This window comes from Varanus komodoensis, unplaced genomic scaffold (genome assembly GCF_004798865.1).
Source record: "Varanus komodoensis strain SLA01 unplaced genomic scaffold, ASM479886v1 scaffold24, whole genome shotgun sequence".
Taxonomy (NCBI): domain Eukaryota; kingdom Metazoa; phylum Chordata; class Lepidosauria; order Squamata; family Varanidae; genus Varanus; species Varanus komodoensis.
The window spans coordinates 9,509,508-9,533,889 of NW_025335641.1; the positions used below are offsets into that span (position 1 = coordinate 9,509,508).

Below are 24,382 nucleotides of genomic sequence, written 5' to 3' on the forward strand. Positions count from 1 at the left end.
GGGTCAGGATGGGTTGGGCGCAAATAACAAAACATAATATATACCCTATCCTCAGGCATGTCAGCTGTAGTACAAGTTGCATCTAAGAATCACTATTCCCTCCTTTAGGGTACTTGCGCTCCACAGTCTTATAGTACAGACTACAGATTTATAGGAACTGCTTCATGTTTCTGTGTTGTTTTTATTTGCATGCTAATCACTGGTTCAGGCAGGCCGACATTCCATCAGAATGAAGCAAGCGAGTGCCTCCAAGCACAGGATGAAGCCCAGGAATTTTGTGATCAGCACTAGCACCAACCTTACAAGTCCTTGTGGGCAAAAATCCACTTCTGGTTTTCCTCCAGTCATTCTTTTTCAGCAGTTCAGAGGAAAAGAAGTTTCTGGGTTGTTTCTGTTCTTAAACAATTAGTAGTCTGAATCTCTTGCTTATCTGTAGCAGATCTCCTAGATATCTATGAGGAGACCCTGAGATACCTGCTCCCCACCTCATTCTGAGAGGTGGAGTAGAAGAAATATCCAATATGGTGGCACAATTCTACTTATGCTGAACAATTCTACTCATGGTCTCCAGATATTTTGTGCTGCTATTCTTACTGGTCCTGACTGTTAGCCATGCTGGTTAGGGCATGGCTAACTGATAGGAGCCAGAGTTCAAAACATCTAGAAGGCAACAGGTTAGGGAAATAGGACTTTTGGAGGTGAGGGGAGCTGATTCTAAGACGCACCAGTTCATCTCATCTGTGCTCCAGTGTTTATGCTCTATTGTTCTGAGTTCTCCACTTTATGTTAGCAGGATCCCGCTGTGCCATTCTATCTTCAATAGAGATGCTTTGCCACCAGCCCAGTTCTCACTTGCGGCTGCAGTATGAGCACCTTCTTGATGCTTTTTCTAATATTCTACTTGGATGTATTTTGTGCAGTTGTAAAATAAAATTGTGCAGTGGAGACTAAGCTTCTGTGTAGTTGAGAATATGAATTCTCATTTTTTATTGCTTCCCATCCATTGGACAAATTCTGGGAGGTGCTCAAGCATTGGGGAATGCTACGTGGGGAAGGCACTGTATGAATTCTTGCACTGTTCACCACAATGCTCAGAATAAAACCTTCTCCGCAGGTTTCACTTGAACGAGACTGTTTGGCTTTTCGGAAGAAACAGCATATGAATATGTGTGTGAGACAATCACATTTCTTTTGTATGTCTCCTGTAATTCTTAATTAATTAAGTAATTAATACACTGATACATTTCTGTCTTGCCCTTCAGTAATCCTCTCAGGGTGGCTGAAACATTTATTAAAAACATCCAGTAAGCAGCATGGCATCAGGATAAAAAGGGGGAAGAAGCAAATTGAAAACATGTAAACAGATGTTTTTAAAAGGACACAGGAAATGAAAAGGTGCTTGGCTGCAGCTCCATATGTGCCAGACAAGCAGGCAAATGATTATCTGAAAGGCGGGACACCAAAGGCAAGGCAGCCATATCCCCAGTTGCCTGCTGATTTGCTTTGGAAGGCAGAGAGACTCGGAAGGCTTGTGTGAGAAGAAGCAATCCCAAGCTATGTAGGTCTCTAAAATGAAGCAATGGTGAAGCATTGATGAAAGTGTTTGTGTCTCTCTGGCAGGAAGATGCAGGACGTATCTAGAGTATCTGCACCTCCCAGGAGAAGTCTCCCCTCCCAGATGTTTCCTTTTTCATATGAGGGTTGTCAAAAAGAAGGTTATCTCACGGTCCCTTTGGCAACATCTGTGCACTCTAAGTGATGAAGGTAGCGCAGGGCTGCAACGTCACCACTCTCCATCCTGACTCTCTGCACACAGCAAAACATGTGAGTTTCTTCGTCGTGGCCTCTGTGCATCACACATATGGGTGCTGCCCCTGTGCAGTGCCTAGGCCAGAAAGATTGAAAGCTAACGGTTTTGACGGGAAAAACTCCGCTCCCCCTCCCCTCAGTAGTATATATAGAGTGGAGTGTCCGCCATTTTCTCCAGTCTTTTGCGACCGCCGTTCACTGTGCCTCATGCCTGTTCGTCTCTCGCTTGACTCAGTATTGTTCATTACTTACCGTTTATCTTCTTACTCTTATTCCAAGTTATTATTCCCTTGTTCCAGTTTATATCTTCTTTTTCTCTTTACTTGTTCCTATAAAAAAACCCCCCAAAATATACTACTTTTCCCTCTTTTCTATATTCTATTTCTTCCTTTTCTGCGATGGCGCAGCGAGTGGCCTTCCGCAAATGTGCGGAATGTGGGTCCAAAATGTCTCCGGCAGACCCACATGACTTGTGCCTCTTCTGCCTTGGTGAGGGGCACAGGACTGATAAATGCCGTCATTGCCTTGCTTTCACTAAGCAAGTGTGAAAGAATAGGGAGAACCGGCTGCACAAACTCCTTTGGGATCAAGCGCTGATGCAATCTGATCAGCCTGCAGGAAAACCCGGGCCAGCGCATGCTTCGTCTGCTAAGCGCAAGGCCTCAGCCTCGTCTGAGCCGGTTCAATGTCCAGCCTCTGCCGCAGGCATGTCCAGGCAACACCCTTCGCCCATGCCGCCTATGCTGCAGCCGCAACCATCCGACGGTGGAAATTCCCCCCAGGGGCTCAGTTACTTCTCCCCCCCCCCCGTAAACAATGGGAAAAGAGGAAGCACAGGGGATCGGATCAATCTTCGGCTCACAAAAAGGTGAAGAAAGATAAGGTGGCAAAACCGCCTCATAAGAAGAGGCATCGGGATTCGGGTTCGACAGCCCCATCGATCCCGACAGTAGCTTCGGTACCAGCGCCAGCGGTACTGATGCTTCAGGCGGCAATGCAGGTTACGCCTCCGGGGTCACTGATGCAACCTGCTCCTCAACAGGGCATGCCCATTCCACTGCCCGAAGAGCAGCATCGTGAGTCGATGTCCGATGGGGAGATTCAGGATTCTCCTCCGAGGGCCCAGTCCCCGACTCCTATGCCTACGGTGAGAGCTAGAGACCGATCTCCATCACCACCACCTTGGACCCGAATGGACAAGAGGCGGGAAGAAAGATGGTTCTGACCCTACTATGACTAACCGAGGGGTTGGGAGGACTACCATTCTTTTGGATTTTGCCCTCACCCACGGGATCACTCTTCGCCCTCTGTTCATGAGGATCTGCTGTCTACTTCCCGGCATGTACAACCCAGCCGTCCCACTTCTTCAGGGACCTCCTCATTGGAACCATACCATCCCAGACCAGACTCAGACTCGGATGCCGACTCTACCTCCCCAGGCAGCATGATTACATCGCAAGACCCGTCATTGCCTGAAGAACCCCACATTTAATTCGGGGAGCTTATGTCTAGACTTGTTCGGTTGCTCGAGATCGAGGCACAACATCAGCCAAATCCGAGCACCGACAAGTTCTACGACATTGTCCAGGGAGAACAATCACCAGCGATCATCTTGCCACTTATTACAACTTTGCGGCAGGTGATGACGCAACCCTGGGACTTGCCTTCTCAAACTCAACCTACGGCGAGAAGATACGAGTCCATGTATTGGGTCCGAGAGAGCGACATCCCCTTCCTGCTTCACCACCCTAAGCCAAACTCTGTGGTGGTTGAATCATCTCAGGGCAGGTAAGCTAGAGGCCACACCACCCCCAGAGATAAGGAGGGGAGCAAGATTGATACCCTGGTGCGCAGGGTCTATGCAGCTGCAGGACTCGGACTTCGGATGTCCAACTGTGAAGCCACCCTCTATAGGTATCAATTCGTTATTATGCAGAGACTGAATAATATCATCGTTCCCCTGCCTGAGCAACACAGGGACCTTGCCAGAACTTTCATTAAAGTGGGGATGCAAGTCGCCATTCAACAGTTATCCGCAGCATGCCGCCATGTGGATACGGACTCGAGAGTGCTTGTGGGGGCTGTCTCACTGAGAAGGCATGCATGGTTGTGAAACTGCAACTTCCCCGATGAAATGAAGCGGCAAATAGAGGAAATGCCTTTTGACTGCTCCGGTCTTTTTCACTCCCGCACCGATCACAAGTTAAAGTCAATCCATGAATCCCGGATGACGGCTAGACGCATGGAACTGCCCAGACAAAACAAACGTAAGTGGTCATGGTCACGCCCATCCTACTGCTGTCGGCTGCTGCAAAGGCCACAACGCAGAAGGCAACAACCTCATCAGCATTTTCCACAAAATGGTTGACCTTTCGATACAGAGAAGCGTCAACGCTGATGGGACGTGCAAACCTCTCCTCCACCTCCATACCCACCCTTCCCCCTCCCTTTTGGGGAACGGCTACAAGGCCGACTCCCCATTTGGGAGTCCATTACATCTGATTGGTGAATCCTGTCAATTATTCAGCTCAGATACAGAATAGAATTCGATACCGTTCCTCCGTCAAGCCCGATTCGATTTACACCGCACTCCCCGGTGTTAGTGACTGAAGTGCGACAACTGCTTCAGAAGGGAGCGATTCGACGGGTTTCCAGTTCTGAGGGATTGCACGGATTCTACTCTAGATATTTTACGGTCCCGAAACGAGACGGTGGTCTTCGTCTGATCTTGGACCTCCAGAATATCAACAAATTTATCAAACCAAAGAAATCTTGGATGACTACCCTCCAAAATATTCTTCCGCTGCTGAGGAGAGAGGATTGGTTCACCTCCCTTGACTTAAAGGATGCCTATTTCCATATTTCGATTCACCAAAGTCATAGGCGTCTTCTGCATTTCACCATCAGAACTGACATTTACGAGTTTAATGTCCTTCTGTTTGGCTTGGCCACGGCTTCGAGGGTCTTCACGAAATGTATGGCTCCCGTCTGTGCTTAACTTCGACTTCAGGGCATCCAAGTCTACCCTTACCTGGATGACTGGCTTATAGTGTCACAAACCTGTGAAACCCTACTCTCAGCTGTTCATGCTGTTTGTACATTATTGGACAACCTTGGACTTCGTGTTAACAGTGAAAAATCGTCCCTTGTTCCTACACAGGTGATAGACTTCATCGGAGCTCGTCTTGATTCTACGGTGGCGAGGGCATTCCTCCCCCAAGCTCGTCAGGACAGTCTCCGTGCCTGCATCTCTCGGATTCGACAAGACCGCGTAGTCACAGCGCTTTCCATACAAAGACTTTTAGGTCACATGGCAGCCACAGTCACCATTGTTCCACATGCCAGGCTGAAGTTTCGTCCACTTCAGCTCTGGTTCAACAAGAACTTTCATCCACAAAAAGATTCACCGAACAAACTTCTTTGTGTACCCCACACTGTTTTACAGACATTGACTTGGTGGGTCTCCCCACCCAATCTGAATGTGGAGACCCCGTTCATTACCCCTCACCCAACGAGGACTCTATACACCCACGCTTCGTTGGTCGGATGGGGTGTGGTATGCGCAGGGCTTCGATTCCAAGGCATGTGGAACCACGAGGAATCGCTGAGCCACATAAATTACCTCGAGCTGTTATCGATATTCAAAGGGCTATGGTCCTTCAAAACCGTTCTTCATCAACGGGTGATACAGCTCACATCAGACAGCATAGTGGCGGTATTCTATATCAACAAGCTGGGCGGCACAAAATCCACCACCCTGGCGCACCTGTCCATGGACATTTGGGTGTATCCCGAGAGGCATAACCCTTTTGGTGGTCCATCTGGCCAGAACCGACAACGAAGAGGCAGACTCCCTGAGCAGACACATGTCGATCACCCACGAATGGGAACTAAACCAGCAAGTTTGCACCCAATTGTTCCAACTGTGGGGACATTCGGACATAGATCTCTTTGCCACCAACAGAAACAAGGTGTGCAAAAGGTTCTGCTCTAGGGCGGGCATAGGACTGGGATCGATGGGAGATGCCCTTATGCTTACATGGACAAATCTCAGGTTCTATGCATTCCCACCTATTCCTCTGCTGACCAAAGTAGTCCCGAAGATCGTGCACGACGATGCCACGGGAATACTCATAGCACGTTGGTGGCCTCGTCAGTCGTGGTTCTCCACTCTCCTTCGGATCCTGGAGGGCAATTTCCTTCACCTTCCACTCACACAAGATTTCTTAACCCAATAAAACGGGGCCATCCGTCACCCGGACCTGTCATCATTGAACCTCACTGCGTGGAGGATTCATTGACTCAAGGGACTGTTTCGGAACAGGGATCTAATAGATCACTAGGTACCTCAACTCATGATCGGTCAGACCCCCTCACTGATTCGGTACCGATGGGAATATTGTCGGGACCGAGTTCTTTGGATTTGGAGGTTGTAAGGATTCTCGAGTCTGCGCTAAAACCGTCCACCCGAAAGTCCTATGTGGCGAAGTGGTGTCATTTTTCATCCTTCATGGAATCTAGCTCGTTTAACCCGCTTACGGAGTTGGTTGAGAACATTCTTCAGTTTTTGCTGCACCTGCATCGCTTGGGACTGAAACCCTCCTCAATTAAGGTTTATGCAGCTGCAGTTTCACATTATCATGGTGTAGTACAGGGGCTGTCTGTGTTTTCACAGCCGCTTATTCGGAAATTTCTTAAAGGCCTGCAGAATCTACACCCGTCTATTCGGCCATTTATGCCGATGTGGAGTCTCCCAGTTGTCCTACAGGTGCTTACAAAACCACCGTTCGAACCGTTAGCCACTGTCGATTTACGCCTTGTTTCATGGAAAACGGCTTTTTTAGTTGCAGTTACTTCAGCCCATAGAGCCAGTGAACTTTGTGCTCTTCGAATCGATCCACCTTATTTAAACTTCCATAAGGAAAAGGTGGTCCTGAGGATGGACCCTACTTTTTTGCCTAAAGTTGTCACACCATTTCACCTGAACCAAGAAATTGTGCTGCCTGCCTTTATCCTGTCACCGTCGAACCCGGTCGAGAGGCTCTTGCACACCTTAGATGTTAGACGATGCCTGGCTTTTTATAGATCGCACACGGAATCTGTTCGACGTTCCAATAAACTTTTTGTAAAGTATTCTGAGCGAGACCAAGGATTGCCTGTTTCGTCTCAGAGACTGTCGAAATGGATCGTTCAAACCATTTTGTTGGCATACCAACTCTCAAAGCTGAACTTACCTGTTGTTCCAAGGGGCCATTCCACTAGAGCGGTGTCGGCTTCCTCCGCGTTTGCTGCGGGTGTCCCGATCCAAGAGGTCTGCAACTTGGGCTACGCCTTGTACTTTCGCGAAGCACTATCGTCTTGACGTGCGTGCCAGACGAGACTGCTCATTCGGGAGGGCTGTTCTTTCTGCCGTCCTTCAATAGCGACATCTCCCGCCACCGTTTCTGGTAAGCTTGCTATTCACCCATATGTGTGATGCACTGAGACCACGACGAAGAAAAGCAGGTTGCTTACCTGTAACTGATGTTCTTCGAGGGGCCATCTGTGGTCACACAACCCACCCTCCGGCCCCGCTCAGTGTTGGTGAGTGGTTTCGTTGTCGGTACTGTATAATACTGCTTCGGTACCTCATACTTGTAACGTTGGTACCGAAAGGGAATGTGTCGGTACATACTAGGTTGCTATGCCATCTTCTTCCATGGGGTGGCGAACGTACGGTCTCCAAAGACTGGAGAAAATGGAGGACACTCTGCTCTATATATACTACCGAGGGGAGGGGGAGCAGAGGTTTTCCCACCAAAACCATTAGCTTTCAATCTTTCTGGCCTAGGCACTGTGCAGGCGCAGTGTGACTGCAAAGATGGCCACTCGAAGAACATCAGTTACAGGTAAGCAACCTGCTTTTCTCAACGGGTGATTTTTTTACACTAGCCAGGAAGATGGAAGATTTGGTATATATTTTTACAAGAGCTGATGCTCCGTAGGTATGTGGTCTTTCAATTTTCAAGTTGTGGTTTTGACAAGCCTTTATTTGAAGAATAACGGTTAGGGGTTTTTTTGTTTGGTTTTTTTTTGGGAAGCAGTTCTTACCTGACTTCAGAGATGCAAAAGAAAGTATGAGAGAAAAATGGTGAAAATATGAACACTTGCTAGTATGACAGGTTAAACAATAAGAAAAGATGCTATATTTACCTGAATCCTCACTAGAAAATGTAAGAAGCACACACAAGATATAGTTGGTTGCATTGTTCCTCTACAATCGTTTATAGTCAATGGGACGGTGTCTCTTAAATATCATCTTAAAGCTAGTTAAGAGTAACTTTATTTCACTGAGAAAATACATTCGGAATCCATGACCATGGTGTTCATCAACAACTTTCCTCAGGTGACAATTCTTATTTTGTCTCTCTCTGCGTAGTTATGTATTTGTTTTCTATTTTAAGTGAACAAATGGTTAAAAAGCTTCTCTGTTTGACATAACTTTGTAAAGAAAAGTAGAAATATAGGGCATGTAGAACTATATTCACCCACATGAAGAAGGGTGGAACATGGCTAGATTTACTGTTTTAACACACACACACACACACACACACGCACACACACTTATGGCAGTTTCCTCAGAACAGACATGAAAAAGAGAAGTGGAGATGTAATCACTCAGAGCCAAAGCGCCCCTTTGCTTCCTTGGAAGAAACATTATTATTATTATTTGAAATGCATTAACCAGGAATCACTTTCTCTGTCCTGCCATTGCTTGCTTTTCAAATTGCTTGCTTGAGCTCTCCAATTTTGCTCCATTTTTTCCCTCCTGGTAATAGACTTGTGGCCATGACTATGGGCTCCAGGCTTTAGTAGCGCCTGCTTTTATCCCCTCATGCAGATGCTGTACAGTTTGCAAGAGAACTGCAGTTTGTATTTGCCCAGAGAAACAAGTCTAAGGGGGTATTTTCACCCTGGTTGCCTGGTTGTACTCAGCTTATATCTTGGTATATAGAGAGGTATAATGAAACAGCTGAAGCATGGGTTTGGACATAACGCTAAACCATAGTTTACTGTTACGGGAATGGCTGGCGCTTCCCCATGGCTCATGTGCTGTGCCTCCGCTGGCACAGTTGTGAGAAGGAGCTTGGAAGCTTTTGCTTCCATTTGTGATGAACTGCAGCTCACTGTTCTAGTGAAACAGGACAAAACATGGTTAATTGTTCAAACTCAGGTTAGGAAAAAAGATGCCTTCAAATCATAGTTTAAAAAGCTGACTTGTTTTTACAAAGCATGGTTAAAATTAACCACAGTTTAGGACCCAGTCATCTGCTTTGGGTCCCTGAGGGATGGGGAGGCTAAAGCAATGCTGGGCACTTTGGAGTTGCTGTTGCCATGGAAACCACAGTCCTAGTTGAGTTTGCATCACTGGGGGAGTGGGAAGCTGATTCTCCTTCCCTGCTCTCATCCACAGTGTGGGAGCCATGGCACTTGTTGACAGACAGCGGTTGCTGAGGGCCACATACAAGGCCTGGGTGCGGAGGGTGGGGGACCGTATGCGGCCTATAGGATCTGCTCTTGTTTTACTGGATTGTTGCTCCAATTTATCCTTCCTCAAGCTGGTGCCCTTCATATATTTTGGACTCCCATCCGCCCAAGCCAAGATGGCCAGTGGTGAGGAATGCTTGGCTAAGTAATGCAAAGCACCCTGGGCTCACCAGACTGGGGGAGGCTGCCCTGGAGTGCATTCTTCTCTCCCACTTTGTTTGTTTGTTTAGTTAAACCCGTCTTCGTGGCACCCCTGAGGTTTTCTTGGTGGTGAGAATTCATTCAGCATTTGTTTCTGGCACTTCACTTACAGTGTAACGCTTCTGCCTCATGGCTGGTGGGCTGACCCTGAAAGAGCTCATCTGTTTGAGAGCACTCCAGGGATCCATTCTAAGTTCTGTCCAGAGACTACCTGCTAAGACCACTAATGCTGCTTTCACGCCAAGGACAGTCCTGATCTTGTGTGAGTACATTTCTACGAGGAATAGAATTAATAATTAATGCATGTTCCTCCCTGTAAAATAGGATAATCTCTGACAGATGGTGGTTTTTAACAAGAACACTACAGCAATTCAGATCAGACTAAGCATGGTTTATCTCCGACGGTGCCTCACTCTGACACACGCACGCACGCACAGACACACACACTTTAAAAAGCAAGACACTTATATGGTTGAGAAATAGATCCGGTATGGATGTTTTTCAATCTTAGCACCATGGTCACATGTTGTTCAAGTGGCTGTGTTTTCGGGAACCATGCCTTACGATTGCCAGTGTCAAACAAGCCGTCGTGTAAGTGTGTGGTTCTAGCATGAGCACAACGACACCAGTAACTCTAGCAGGCACAATGGGTGTGCTGGGGAATCTGGTGCCTAATGCTTTTTGTGATACTCCACAAGTCCTTTACAAGAGTGCAGCATGCTTTACCTTAGTACTTAGGCCACACTGGATACTCCCCTGTGTGTATGAGTGTTTTTCAGTACAGAATAGGATTACCAACTTGATCAGTTAGGGGACTCTAGTCTTAAAGAAAAAAGCAAAAAAACCCAGCCCTAAAATAAAACATACCCAGATTCTATGACTTATGACTTTTCTTTAGTTTTAGGAAAGTGTTTGTTTTCTATTATCCATTGTTTTAATTACAGTTTTATTGTATTATCGTATTATTATTTCATCATTGTAAGCCCTCCTGAGCCACTATCAGAAAGGATGGGATAAAAATGTTTTAAAAAAATAAATAAATGAGTGAGTGAGTGAGTGAGTGAGTGAGTGAGTGAGAACCCTTGGTTACGTGATGGAATTAATTTTTGGTTATCAATTATCAGTCCTGGTTGATTGAGCATCTGATCTGGGTAATATAAACATTATGTATTTCTGAATCTTGTGTTCAGAAAATTAGAATTCCCCAATCTTCATAAATTTACATGAATTGAATAAACATACATTATTTGTAATACCTTGCAGAATGTACTCTGGGAGTGAAGCAGTGAAACTCCATACATACACTGAAAATCTCATACAACTGAGATTTCAGCAGCCATGTTTAGCTATGGCTACTAACAATTTCCTCCCACGCTTCCCCTTTTTACAGAGACCTGAAATATTCAGGAAGCCAAAATAAATACTGAATATTGAATTCTGCTCTTCTTGCCACAGACACAGCGTTGCTCATAATTCTTACACAAAGAATGCAAGGAATGAAATCCAAGCAGTGATGATACGGGAGGCAAAGTACCAAGCAGTAACAGTTTAATATGTTCTTGCAAGAGTGGGTGCCCACCACACAGGCAGCGCGCCATTTTCACACAAGACATTGCTTTTTATTCCCTTTTCCCGGCTTGCAGACCCTACCTCTTTTCTCCCACTGGCTGGGTTACTAAGAGTTTACAATCTTCACCGTCTGCCTACATCATACCACTTCCTGATACGTTCCCCTTCCCGTTCATACGTTCCATGTCCATGCTAATGAGCCCATTACCTATGAGAGGTGTGTCAGTTACTATTCATGAACCTATTAAGCATGCGCACTACCTTCTAAGAGTTCAACAGGTCGGCTTGGCCGTGTAGCCTCTCACTTGATGCCCACTTATTTCCTAACTCTTGTGGGAGGATGAGATAGGACGAACAGGCCTTCCTCCAGGCTCATTACGGCCAGTTGTAAAAGGCAATCAATTTCCTACTCCCTTCCACAAAAGGTGACAGTTTTACCACTGCCCCCCAACTTCACCCCCCTTGTGTTCTTCAGGACGTTGATGTAAGAAGCACTGTTACTTTTATTACAACTATCTACATGGTTCTGTCCTCAGGCCCTTTGGCCTGAAAAGGTTTCAATGATCCTACCCTAGCCCTTTATTCCACCCTTTTTCAGTTTTCACCTTACCGCTTAGTAACAGTAATTTTCATTTCTCACAAGAATTTCTGGGTATTTCAACCGCACCCTGTTGCTAACCTCCTTACTCAGCACTGTTGCTGAACTTTGTAATTCCCCTGCTGTGGGGTGCCAATTTCATGTGCTCATAATGTGTGGCATTTTTCCAGTCCAGGCCCTTCCCTTCCTTTAGTTCTTGTGGCTTCAATAGTAATTGTAATTGCTGCTCCTATTCAGCACTGAGCCTGAGGAAGTTCAGTCATTGGTACTCAGTGGTAAATTAGGAACTTGCTTGCTCTAGGTGTTTCTCTGCAAACTGTGAATTCCATCCTGCAGACATAACAGTTCTACTATTAATCTGGTGCTGAAAAAGAGGAAAGTTAAGAGCTGTTGATTTTTCAAGGGTTGTTATCTCACGTCTGACTTTTTCTAGTTTAAAATTCACTCCTTCATCGTTTAAAGAAATCCAAGCCTAAAGTTCATTTCATGGTTGTTATTTCCACCATACCCTATGGTATAGAGAGTCCCCCAGGCATCTTCACATCTCCTGATTTTAATTATTTTGCTTTATTTTGTTGTGGGGGGTTTCGGGGGTTTCAAGCTGTGTAATTGTTTTCAATTATTTTCAGGTAGTGGCACAGAGATGAAGGCTTAAGAGAGGTGTAAGAATGGGAGGCGAATGCCTTCAGAGTATATGGAGCTAAGAGCCAGTGTCCTCTGAGGCTGGTGGAGGGCAGTGTCAGCAGAACTATAGCAAACAGTTGCCAGAGGCAGATCTCCTGAGTACCTAACAGGCAGTATTACATAAAGGGAGGAAATGGGGCAAATAAGCTTTATGCTTGTGAGTACACAGTGTGTCTCTGTATGTATGTCTGGGGTAGGAAATCCACCTGGTTAAATGGTAATGATAATGCCGGATGCTGATAATCCTTTGCAAATCATTGCAAAAGGTAAAAGAGAGGAGGCATGCCTGGTTCATCAGTGACCTCAATATCATTATCATAAGTTCAGAACTAGGCAGATTTTGGAACTCAGCAGCAAGTTTAGCAAGCATCCAGAATCCACCTAGCCGCATACATACAGCAAAGCATTCCCAAGGCCTCTGCTCTGTATGCCTACTGAGAAACAGAGTGAGAAACAATGAGAAGGCATATTTATTCAGAAGCAGTACTTGATTATTCTGAAATAAACATTTGCAGCAAGTTCTGAGAGAAATCGCCACAATTTATCCCTTTGCAAATGGTGGTGATAAAGGTGATATCGCTTGGAACAAAACACACATATTTACATGCATACATAGGTGCGCTCTCTGTCTCTGTCTGTCTCTTATGCATGCATCTCCTCCCCATTCACACAGATCCTGGGTTCACACAACATGATAAGCCACTGTGGCTTATAAGGCAGGGGTTGCTTGTCATGTTGTCTGACTCTAGCCAGAGTGCTTGACAGGCGCTGCTGGTGAATTCTTACCACACAACAAGCCAACCCTGACTTGTAAACCTCCATGGCTTATTGTGTTGTGTTTGATGTGTTCAGATGTTTTTCTTATTCTCAATCTCTTGTACACACAAACATGCCCCCCAAGTCACATAGACACACCATTCAGATAGACACAAACACACTCATCTGCCTCATCTCCCTGAAGGCCATCAAGAACAAGTGTCTCAAGTTGACAAGGCATCCTTATATGCAAAATGAATGAAAAATAACAATATTGCAAAAACAGCTTGACGCGTGTGCCAAGAATGCTCCCAGTCAGCCAGGCCACTCATCCAATAATATACAAAAAGCAAGGACACCCAACAAAGCAGTCAGTATACCTGAAGCTTTGTTTGCCTTTTGAGCTCATTTGCCTCTTTATGTTTACTGCAGTCCTCCTCTCCTTCTCGGTCATGCTAGCCATTAAAAACAAGTATTCTCCATTGAATCTCCTCACCTCTGAAGCCCAGTGGAAAGTCAGAGAGAGGCCCCTATCCACCTCCTCAGACGGAACACAGGAAAACACTAGAGAGCCATCCTTTCCAGTGCTCCAACGTGGGAGTGCCCAGTATGATTACATCCTCTGTCATATGGTTAGCTAACCTCTGAAGTTACATGTAGTAACAGGGAAGGGCAAAGTTCAGTAAGTGACAATTTTAGCTGCTACCAAGAAGAGCTGAAATGTGTAGCCTTTGGCACTAAGTGTAAAAAGCAAGAAAAAAATAGCCGCAAACTATTGAGTAAGATTAAGTAAATGCAAAAAAGTTTTGATGGAATCCCTCCCTCCCTTGCAAGAAATCATTAGCAAATTACCATGACTTATTAGTATAGGAGAATAGATATCAGCAGGATACCGGTGAGGGCACATTTTGGCCTAGTTTTGCCAGGAGGCAGCAAAACATCTTGTTTCTCCCAAGTTCATTTAAAGTGCAGTGCGAGGTCAGTGACAGCTCATGTCTTCCCTTGTGGTAAGGAGAGATTCAGCAGAATGAATATGTATTTGCCACTGTAAGTCTGGTGACTTTTCTGGGCCCATACTTAGAAATAGCCTATGTTGCATCTATTGTTTGAGTGAATGCTGTCGGAGAGTATATGTCAACTTCCGAACATAATCAGAGCCACAGAACATCCCAAGTGCTGTTAAACTGCATCCTCATAAGCTGTCCCCTTGTGTCAGTACTTGCATGCCTTTCATCAGATTCTGTCCAAGAAGTCAAGCAGAAATAGATAGGACAGAGCAATTAGAGGAAGGGAACACTTTCATCTTAATTTCAAGAATCAATAAGGAAAATGCTATGATAAATGCATCAGAATTTCAATATTGTCTTTGAGCAAATAATTTATATGGAAGCCAATACATTAAACAGCTTTTGTTCTTATTGCGTTGAGACACACCACCTAAGATTTAAAGGGCAAAGTGGGCACCCATCACTGCCGTCAGATTGTGCTGGCCTCTGTGAAAAGGTCATCTATCTCGTTCTGGTTGCTCCTGTAGAGATGCATTAAAAATGCTAGTGAATTTCTGATGTGCTATAACTGCATTGCATATGTAGGTCTTCTCATTCTATATAAAGAAATGTGATAAAGAAGTTCTATTTTAAAAAAAGGCACATGCAGCATTGGGATAGTATTGATGGATGGGTGTCATTGCTTAAATGAAGGCTTTGAATCACAAATGTATGTGAAAGTAGTTATTTTCTTCCATTTGTAAAATACCACTCTAAGCATCCCTTCAAAATGAATAATGTACCACACATCACATGAAAACAATGTCTAAAAGTGCTTCATATCATACTAAATAGAAATAGATATGTCTGCTGCATACAATATCTAACTTGTATCCTTGGAAATGTCCATTTTGACCTTTTCCTCTGTTAAAAGTGCTTTTTAATGCTATCAATCTGTTCAATGGAGGAAAATATATTATTGAAACTGAGAGTTTTGAAAAAATGTTTTTCACTTCTTTGCTTGAAAAGAAAGGATGCCTTGTTTGAAAGAGAGAAGCTTAAAATAAGTGTAAAACTCTGTCTTTTAAATTAAAAAAATGAAAGTCTATATATAAGCTAGTAGATGTTATATAATATATGTATGGCTAGCTAATACATCAAATATCATATATTCTTCTTGTTCTTTTCTTTGTGTTTCATTCATTTATAATGTATTTATAGTGTAGTGAGCCCAAAGGGCCCAATCAATATCAGAGACTCAGTGTAGAATATGAAACAAGATGTAACCATGCGTATAATAAACAATTGGCCAGATTGCAGAAGCTTTACAGTTAACACAAACTGCTCATACTGGGCCAAAGCTAGAAGCTGAATTCCAAAAACCAAAAGCAGCAGCAGCAGCAGCAGATTCTCAAAGAATTCCACAGACTGCTTGCTGCCCCTCATTGTCACAGTGTACATTACACACACACACACACACACACTCACGCGCCTGCCAGTCTGGCTGCACAGTGTCCGCGAGGTGGCTAACACGATAATAAAGCAGGGCAACCTAAAATAAAATAAACGTTTTATAAAAGTTCAGAACAGTAGCAGCCTGTATATGTATCTGTTTTGACTGCTGACTGGTAGATTGCAGAGCCTATGCGGGCTCATCATAGTCCAGTCTGTGAGGTGACCCAGAAGGATATTGTGCTTGATTGAATAAGATGCAGCTGAGGGGTCTGGGAGGACTGACAGCATCACACTCTTATCTGTATCTCAGCATAGTCATCCACCAGGGGGGAAGCTAGGCCTGGATTCACTCAGATAACCCCTCAACCTGGTCAGAAATCTCGAGATACACTGTCAACCTTCCCCTCGAGACCCAGTCATCTTGCAAAAAGGAACAGCATCCGTAGCACAGCATATTAGAGACTGGCTGATCCTCATTCGTGTGTGTGCGGCCTAAAGATGTATGTTGGGAATGAGGAATGTTCCAATTGTCTCCTTAGGTAGGGAAAATACTGCTTCCTCCTGAGAAGAAGAGTTCCCACCAGTTGATGGAAGCTGCTCCAGCTTTTCCCTGTAGATAAGACCAGCTCAGATGGGCAAAGCATCAAGTATGCATGCAACATATTGCATTTTTCAAAGGACTTTGTGCGTTAGGTTGTCATCAGCTGAAACTCCTGCATGCCAATGTTTAAGTTTAGGCTGCAGATTATTTCCTTCTTAAGACTTGTAGTCAACATGGTGCCTTAACTCATTATATGGACAACTCTGTCAGGAAAGTGCCTTACCAGTGACCAAACCAGAGCAGACCAAACCTGACCAGAATGTAAGGGTTTAGCTACTTGGAAAAGTGCTGATGGATGGCATAGACAGGACACAACTGTGGCAGAGAAATTAGATTTCTTTATTACGTTCACTGCTATAAAATAAGCTGCCAAATTGGTTATAACCTCAAGCAGGATTTGTCCTCAGTTCTTCTTCAGTGTATCTCAAAACTTTTGTCTGTGAAACTTTGTGATTTTCAGCTCTCTGAAATATGGGCTTCAGCCTGACAGATATCCATGGCTTTTCCACTTTCATGGGGGTCCTGGGCCCCTGACCTTTGAGAACGTGGAGGGCTGATGTTACATGATCTGACTTACATACAAAATTTGACTTAAAGACAAATTTCTGTGTTCTCAGGAATGGAACTAAGAATTGTTTGTAATGCAAGTAATGGACGGCATACAAATTTAATAATCAAACAAACAAACTCACTCATTTGTAATGCAGGGACTGCCTGTAATACCTTTTTAACAGAATGGCAAAATAGGAGTTAGTCATAAATCTCTTCTATGTAAAACCACCCTTAATTCCACCAAATCATTAGTTTCATTTCCTCACATATATGAATATTTTTGACTTTTTAGTAGCAGTTTACTGCTGTTTGGGGTAATGCACTTGGAAAGAATGTATGTTTGCTTTCAATATATTTTCAGAACTGCTATGCAGGAATATCTTTGTACATGTGTAAATGATAATTTGACTGATTTTTGACTCCTTTGACTGACATATATGAGGATCCTTCAGTACCCTTGAAACTTCTTCTCCCATCTGGAGAACATTCAAAATCATTTTTGCCATAACTTTAACAATAAAGAAATTACTGATAAATAAATATTTAGAAATAACTGGACAGGTTTTATTATGGACAAATTGCTTTACTCTGCATCTGTAGCTCAGTTCCAGCATTACTCAAGGGATAATTTTATATGTGCATTAATTTACATTAATAAAACAATAACAATAAGTATGAGTTTTATTCATTTCCTTGAAAAGACAGTTTTATTGGATGAATCATCTGAAGGTTATCAGTTGTTTTTGATATTCATCCTAGTTGACATATCATATGTAAATATAACATTTTTCTTCAGTGGATAAATACATTTTTTAACCTTCTTTAACTTTCTTGCTTCTCAATACAATGGGAAACCTTTGTGCAACCCTGTGATTTAGCATGCTGTCTCTTTTCAAACAATGCAAGATTTTTTCAAATGCTTGTTGTACCTTTATAAATCAAAGTGGCCAAGGACATTTGGTAAGCAAATAATATTTAACATATATATTGAACTCCTCATCTGTTAATGTTGGATTGTTTTACAGTAACCTCAGGGAATTGGAAGGGGGTGCTGACACAGTGTTAACACAAGTGGAATAAACAGGCCAGCCACATTTCTGTTATAAAAAACGGAGCCATTTTCTCCAACTGCATGTTCCAAGCCGACCGCTTCATTAACTGTTATGAGATACCATAGCTAGAGTTGCAATGGGGATATATTTTGGATACATTGTGATGCTTGCAGGATTACAGTATGTGGTCTGTTTCATAGAATTTTAATGTTACGTTAAATGAAAATATAATTGCATCTCTGTTTTCTGTTATTTCTGAATTTTTCAGGCATGGTACTGGCAGTAATGGTTCATGTGGATCTCAGGGATAATCAATGCTCTAGAAAGGACTTCTTTGATCATCATTGCTTTAAGGGAACAATCACAGTAGCTTTTAAAAACATAGCTAAACTACTGTACAGAAAAATATGGACAGAAATTTCTGTTCTTTTTCTTTTGTCCTTACTGGAATAGAAGGAAAGGTATTTTCTTCATGTTTACACAGTGTGATCTAGGAGGGGAAATGCAACTCTCCTACAAATCCTATACTGGGAGCTGCCAGTGGTTCTTGCTGGCAGACAGCAAGGAGAAGAAATATGGGCCACCGTATATGCTAGACAGAGAGATTTCAGGATGGTGGGTTACTAACTGGACAGACTCACCTATTACTTACTCTGAGTTACGTAGTTCCAAAGTGGTAAAGAACTATAAAACATTTCTATGTAGCATGCATTTTTTATTTTTAAAACTTCCCCCTAGAATCTTTATTTCCTCCTTTTGCAACAGAACATTAGTTTAAAGACCATTAAAATCATCTCATTACTATTTCACCAGCCTCTGGAGTTCTGTATTGAACTGAAGTAGGGCAAGATTCATTGGGAAGCTTCTAGGGCAGGGTGGGCCCACACAAGGCCCATGGGCTGCCGTTGGCACCTGGGGACTTGTCTTCTGGCTCTCCTGCTGCCCAATGCCCCCCAGTCCGGATCCCAGTGATGGCGCGGGCAGGATTGCAGTAAGCTTTCCTGATGCCACTGTCCCATCCTGCTTTCTTCCTGAAGCTCAGGAAGAGAGTGGGTTGGGCTGGCGACCTTGTGAGAGTCCACCTTAGCATGCCCTGCTCACTCCTGCTGACAAGTTTGTCTTTGGGAAGAAAGGGATGGGCCACCCGAAAGGAGCAGTCATTGTAGGTGATTTCTGCAGATACCACGTGCCTGCAAAGCATCCTTTTTTCATCAAAATCCTAAAATATTCTTAAAATTAAGCAGCTGTGCCTGATCCCAACTCTGAGACCTCATATCAGTTTTCTCCCTTGTTTAATGGTTAAATAAATTTATTGTGTATATTAAATTAAAGAAATATATTGCAAACGCTTTAATTTATGATCTGGAAATGTAATTTATTGTATGGCCTCTGCATTCTGTGCTCATGTGGCCCTTGCAGAATGGAAAATTGGACCACCCTGTTCTAGAAAAAAGAAAGAAAAACCCTGCACACAGGCGAATTGTAGGCGAAATCCTGCAATTGTCAGAATTTCAAGTATGTATCTCAGTTTTGACCACTAGAGGGTACTCTTGCAGTCTCTGCCTAGCCCAAAGCAAACAGCTAAGGAGGGCTCTAAGTGCAGGTTCCGGAATATGGTAAAAACTTGTCTTGCAGTGATGCAGCTTCTTGAAGCTGTTCTAGTGAATGCCATGAATACAGGGAGCATTAGCTGGGGAGAAAGAGCAGTGATAGGAAGCACTAGATGGCAAAGAGGAATATGTCATGGATGCCACCTGGCGACTTTATCATCAGAACTGATATGATGCTAGATGCTTATTTTTGAAAGAGCTTTCAAATTTATTTTATTTATTTGCAGTAAATCAAATACAGAGGTTAGAATTCAAAGGGGAGTAGTAAGAACTGTTAAACTGTGAGAACAAGCTGTGACAAAGAGAAGCAAAAGCACTCTTCAGAGGTCAGACCTGAAACAAAGGTTTGGCAAACCTGAACAGTTATTTTGAAAAGAATTTTGCCAGATGTTTGTTTGTTTCTGCCCTAAATATATTTATAAAGTTCCATATCAATGCTGAATCATAACTACAAATAATAAGAAGGACCTTAAATAAAGGTCCTTTGTTAAAGAACATAAATAAATTCATATTAGCTCTTTTTAGAATTTAAGAATGTTGGACCAGATTTTTATCTTTATTTTTAAAGTGTGAAGATTTCATGATGAATGTGAATGACAAAACAAATGCTTAAATGATTTTCAGTATCAAGCCATACTAACAATGGATTATTTCTTAATTCAGTGGTTTGAATCATGCATGCTATATGTTTTCAGTGTATGCCCTTTCTTCCAATTTGACTGTGGACAAACCTGGACATATGTGTGTCATTGTAAATATAATTAATCTCTATCTATCCACTTCATGCATCTGATAGGAAGCTCTTGACTATAAAAGCTCATGCTGCCAGAAATTTGCTAAAGCACCACTTTGTTTTTCTTTGTTTTTCGTCTGGCATTATGGCTTGCCTGTTAAAATTCCAGAGAGGTTCCTTTCATTGCGCCTCCTACTATGTGAGGTGGTCAGAAGTCATTTAAGCTTGTTCCACTGAACTTTAGAGAAGGACTAGGCAATGTTTGGCTCCTGCATGCTTTTTCAGTATTGTCCCTTGTTGTCCCCTTTGAGATTCCCCTGAGAGTTGCATCAAGGACTAAGCAGGCTTCTTGTAAAGGCTCGTAACTGAGGTAGCTTTAAAACAGGGCTATGTTCATGACAGCTGAAAATGAAGCCTCCCCTTTCAACAATATTTTCTTCTCTGATTACCCGGTGCCAGGTTCATGAAGCACTACTACTCACCTGTGGATAGACCATGAGCTTTCTAAGGCATCTGGCTAGCCACTATTTGAAAGCTGGACTGGATGGAAATTTGATCAGACCCACAAGGGCAAGCCACATTGAATGCGAGTTATTGCACAGATTTCCTTGTTTTTCATTGAAAGTGCCTGAGAGAAGGGTGCGAGCTTGTTGTACAATGCCTGTTCCCATATAGTGCTTGTTGCCGTGTAAGTCAGAATCATATACCTCCTTCTGAGCTGACAGATGCCACAGTAATTTCAGAAAGGATCCATGATTTCTTCCCTGTGGCTTTTCCAGGTGCTGCAGTGCCTGAGGAATTAAAAATGGCACTAACTTCTGCAGCTGTCCCCTCTTTGCAATCTGTGTAAGAGTAGAGCTCTGTTGATTAAAATTTGGGTTGTCGTGCAACAAAACAGTAATTAACCCAAACGGTTAGTTATCTTGCATGCACAATGCTTTGCCTCTCTGCGTAGGGTTGTCTACTTCTCTTGAGTTTTAAAAGAAAATGTAAATGAATATTTCTTCTTTCTCCTAAATCCCATCCCTGGTGTGTTGAGCTGGCAATCTGGGAGTTGCGATTTCTACTCCCTGCTCAGGGAGCTCAGCCATGGAGCTCACTGGGTGGTTTGGGGGCAGGCACAGACTCCCGGCTTCATATACCTCACCGGGTTGCTGCTATTGTGAGGATAAAGCAGGGAGGAGAGCCTTGGAAGCTGCTCTGGGTTCCTTGAAAGAGGAGGAAAGGTGGGGTATAAATGTAACAACAGTGTGCTGCTGGTGTTGGTGATGATAGTAGTAATTCCTGTTTCTTGGTTGCTAAATTCCAAAGCAACTTCTCAACACTTTATATTTTCTTTGTCAGAGAATATTTTCCCCAGTTTGTTGAAGATACCTGCTTTTTCATACTGCCCTTATCTTGAGCAAATATTTTTATATTTGTGGAAGATTTTATGCAAAGTGTTGCAATGTATTATTTGTGTATTTAGAGCTGTACTTTCCAACATTTCTAATCCATTCCTCTGTATCTGTGCTTCATGATGTAATTTATAGTTAGTTCATATACTTCCATCAGTGGACATGGAACTTTACTAAACAGGATAAGCACACAGATACCTCCCCAGGGAACGTTTCATCCAATTTCAACTGAAGAGCAACAGTGAAAGGGAGATAGGCCAAGAGGCAGGAGAAGCGGAATGGAGCAGTACCACACTTCCAGGGCATGATGTGGATACATCTGAGCAGCCCCCTCAGTCGGGCTCAGTTGGTCTGGTCTTGGAGGGAGAGCTCGTGATTCCTGTGAGGCCACCTTGAGTTCCATAACTGAAGAAAGCATGAGACATGCATATATTAAAAACATAAAAATTAAGGCAATCAGATCTTGTAATCTAAATAGTAATGGGTAGTATTATTACCCATTAACAAAACATTTGCATACCACTTTCAAGTGTTCAAAGAACTTTGTTGCATTGTCTGGTTGTAACTGGTAAAACAACCCTGTAAGTATTTATTCAAAGAAAGGGAGAGATTGTGGCTGAGAGATTGTAGTTGCCTAGGGCCACTTGGTGAGTCCACCTTACAGCCAAGATTCAATCCAGGAACTTCATTATATCTCAGCAATTTAATCATTATGCTGCCTCTGTATTTATGTATGTACTTTCATTTTATTGATGACCAACGAGTTGAATGGTTCATGATAATGGTGGATGATGAATTGGTATATGAAGGAACAGAAAGAGGTGTCCCTAGGAAGCTTCCAGACTAGGGCTGCAAAGGAGAATGCCTGGGGTATTTTGAGAGACAGCTGCCATCGGAGGCTGGAGCTTGCTCGTGGTGATAGATACAGATGCATACAGCATGGGATACATATTGGGATAAGACTGCAGGAAGAAAAGGGAGGGCAAGCTGTAACAGTAAGAGTGACAGGTTTGAGACAGATGTGGAAGTGGATGCAATGCATTGTTTTGATCCTGTACTCTGCATTGTGAGGGTTCCACCCTTAAAGGTGGCCTAAAAATAATTTTAAAAATACATGAATAAATCAAAATGATGAAATAATGAAGCTCATGTGTCTTCCTTGATACTGTACCTTCCTTAATACACGCCTGACTTCTTTATTGCATGCTACATTTAAAGTGTTGGATAGAAATGTGTACCAGATAGTGCTGATATAGATGGTCGATTTTGATAGTTATTATATATATGTTGCTACCCAGTCTTCGGTTGTTGTGCATAATGCATCTCAGGAGATTCGTCTCAAAATGTGCTATCAAGTAGGGAGACTTCCTAAGAAGCTGCAGCCAGATGTGGGAATGTTGGGGGCTGTATTCATGCCTACTTCCTGGTTATTATGCCTACACTAATTAGTGAGAGTTTCTCTGAATCATATTCCTAAATCTTGACCAGAGTGCCTGACCCACCGCATGGCATGGTTGCTTGCTTCGGCCTTGTCCCCATCCCAGCTGAAGATGCTGAACTGTTAATGGCTGAACATCTTTTTTTTAATGTGTTCTGACTGCTGGAAGATGCTTATGGTCAATGGCTTGTTTTGACTGGTGGCGACAAGTAGTAAGGCATATTAACAGATGGCTACTAGGAACGACACACTCGATCTGTTTCACTGCCGTGTGACAAATATTTTCCTCAGAAACCTTTGCATCTTGCAAGAGTCCTTTACCAACCTGCATAATAGACTACCCTGCAAATATTTATCTAAAATATTTGGTCTCCCATATGTTTCTTTTAAGCTTGCCTTTCTCATAAGTTTATAATTTTCATAAAGAAACAAAATGATATGCTAAGATGTATCATATAAAGGTTGAATCAATTTGATTCTAACAGAAGCATTTGTGTTGACATGCTGTAACTGTTGACTGAACCTTTCACTGATTTCTAAGCTTGCTGACATGAGAAGTGTAAGATGGAATATTTTCCTATAAAATTCAGAAAAAAAGCCAAACAAACTGTTTTTTAGATATGGAGAGCGGGAAAAGGAAGAACCACTACTAGTCTGTTGTTCAATGTAAGAAACAGCAATCCTGTGAAAAAGAAGCAGATGGTACCCTGCTTTGAAAGGAAATATATCTCAGCAGTGCTAACAAGTAAAGATGTAACTATATTACTTCACAAAAGCATAGCTGAGAACTTTGGAAAAAGGAATAATTAACTGCCAGGGAAATTCTTGTTTTGTGAGAAACACAAGTCAATAGTTCAAAGAAGTAGTAAAAATGAGAGAGAAATACAGGGATTCCAGGATGTTCCTCCTTTCTTCCTGTCCTCCCAGAACCAAACATCAGTTCTCACAGGAAAGCTAGATCAGTCTTTAGGAAGATAACGGCACTGGTCCTCCTTGATATCTCTGCTCCATTTTTCTCTCAGCTCAGAAATACTATGTGGGTGCATCATTTTACTACTTTAAAAGCAACAAGGTAAAGAGATGCGAGTGACTACTGCTGATGACTTACTGGAAGCTTGATAAACCTGTTGCTTGCCAGGGACTACAAAAGTAGGCCAAACAACCATCCAGCCACAACACATGACTGGCAGGCTCTGTTTGGCTTGGTGGGTCCCAGCTCTTGCAGCAGACATTAGAATCCACTGAGGAAGTATTTTCATCTTCTAACTAAATAGGAGTGAAAGGAAGAAATAATCTCCTTAGTAGACAAAATAGGAGTTGCATTAAATTTGCATTAAACTATGCTAAACTATAGTTTGTTTAACCCACTGGTTGTCAAAACCTGGATTGTTCTGATGTGTGAACCCTTCTGTAC

At 43.1% G+C, this 24,382-nt stretch overlaps 1 protein-coding gene across 8 annotated transcripts in view; it reads left to right on the forward strand.

Moving 5' to 3' along the window:
* The window catches only part of DPYD (dihydropyrimidine dehydrogenase), a 538,071-nt gene that overhangs the window by 90,646 nt on the left and 423,043 nt on the right, over positions 1-24,382 (forward strand). Inside the window, exon 2 of one of the 8 annotated variants that reach the window (XM_044432361.1) lies at positions 9,650-9,799. The exons of 6 other annotated variants lie outside the window; for them this stretch is intronic. The gene's annotated coding sequence lies outside the window, so the exon portion shown is untranslated. Of the gene's footprint in view, positions 1-9,096; positions 9,800-24,382 lie in introns of those variants that run through there. One more of the 8 variants, XM_044432360.1, reaches the window with a different exon arrangement.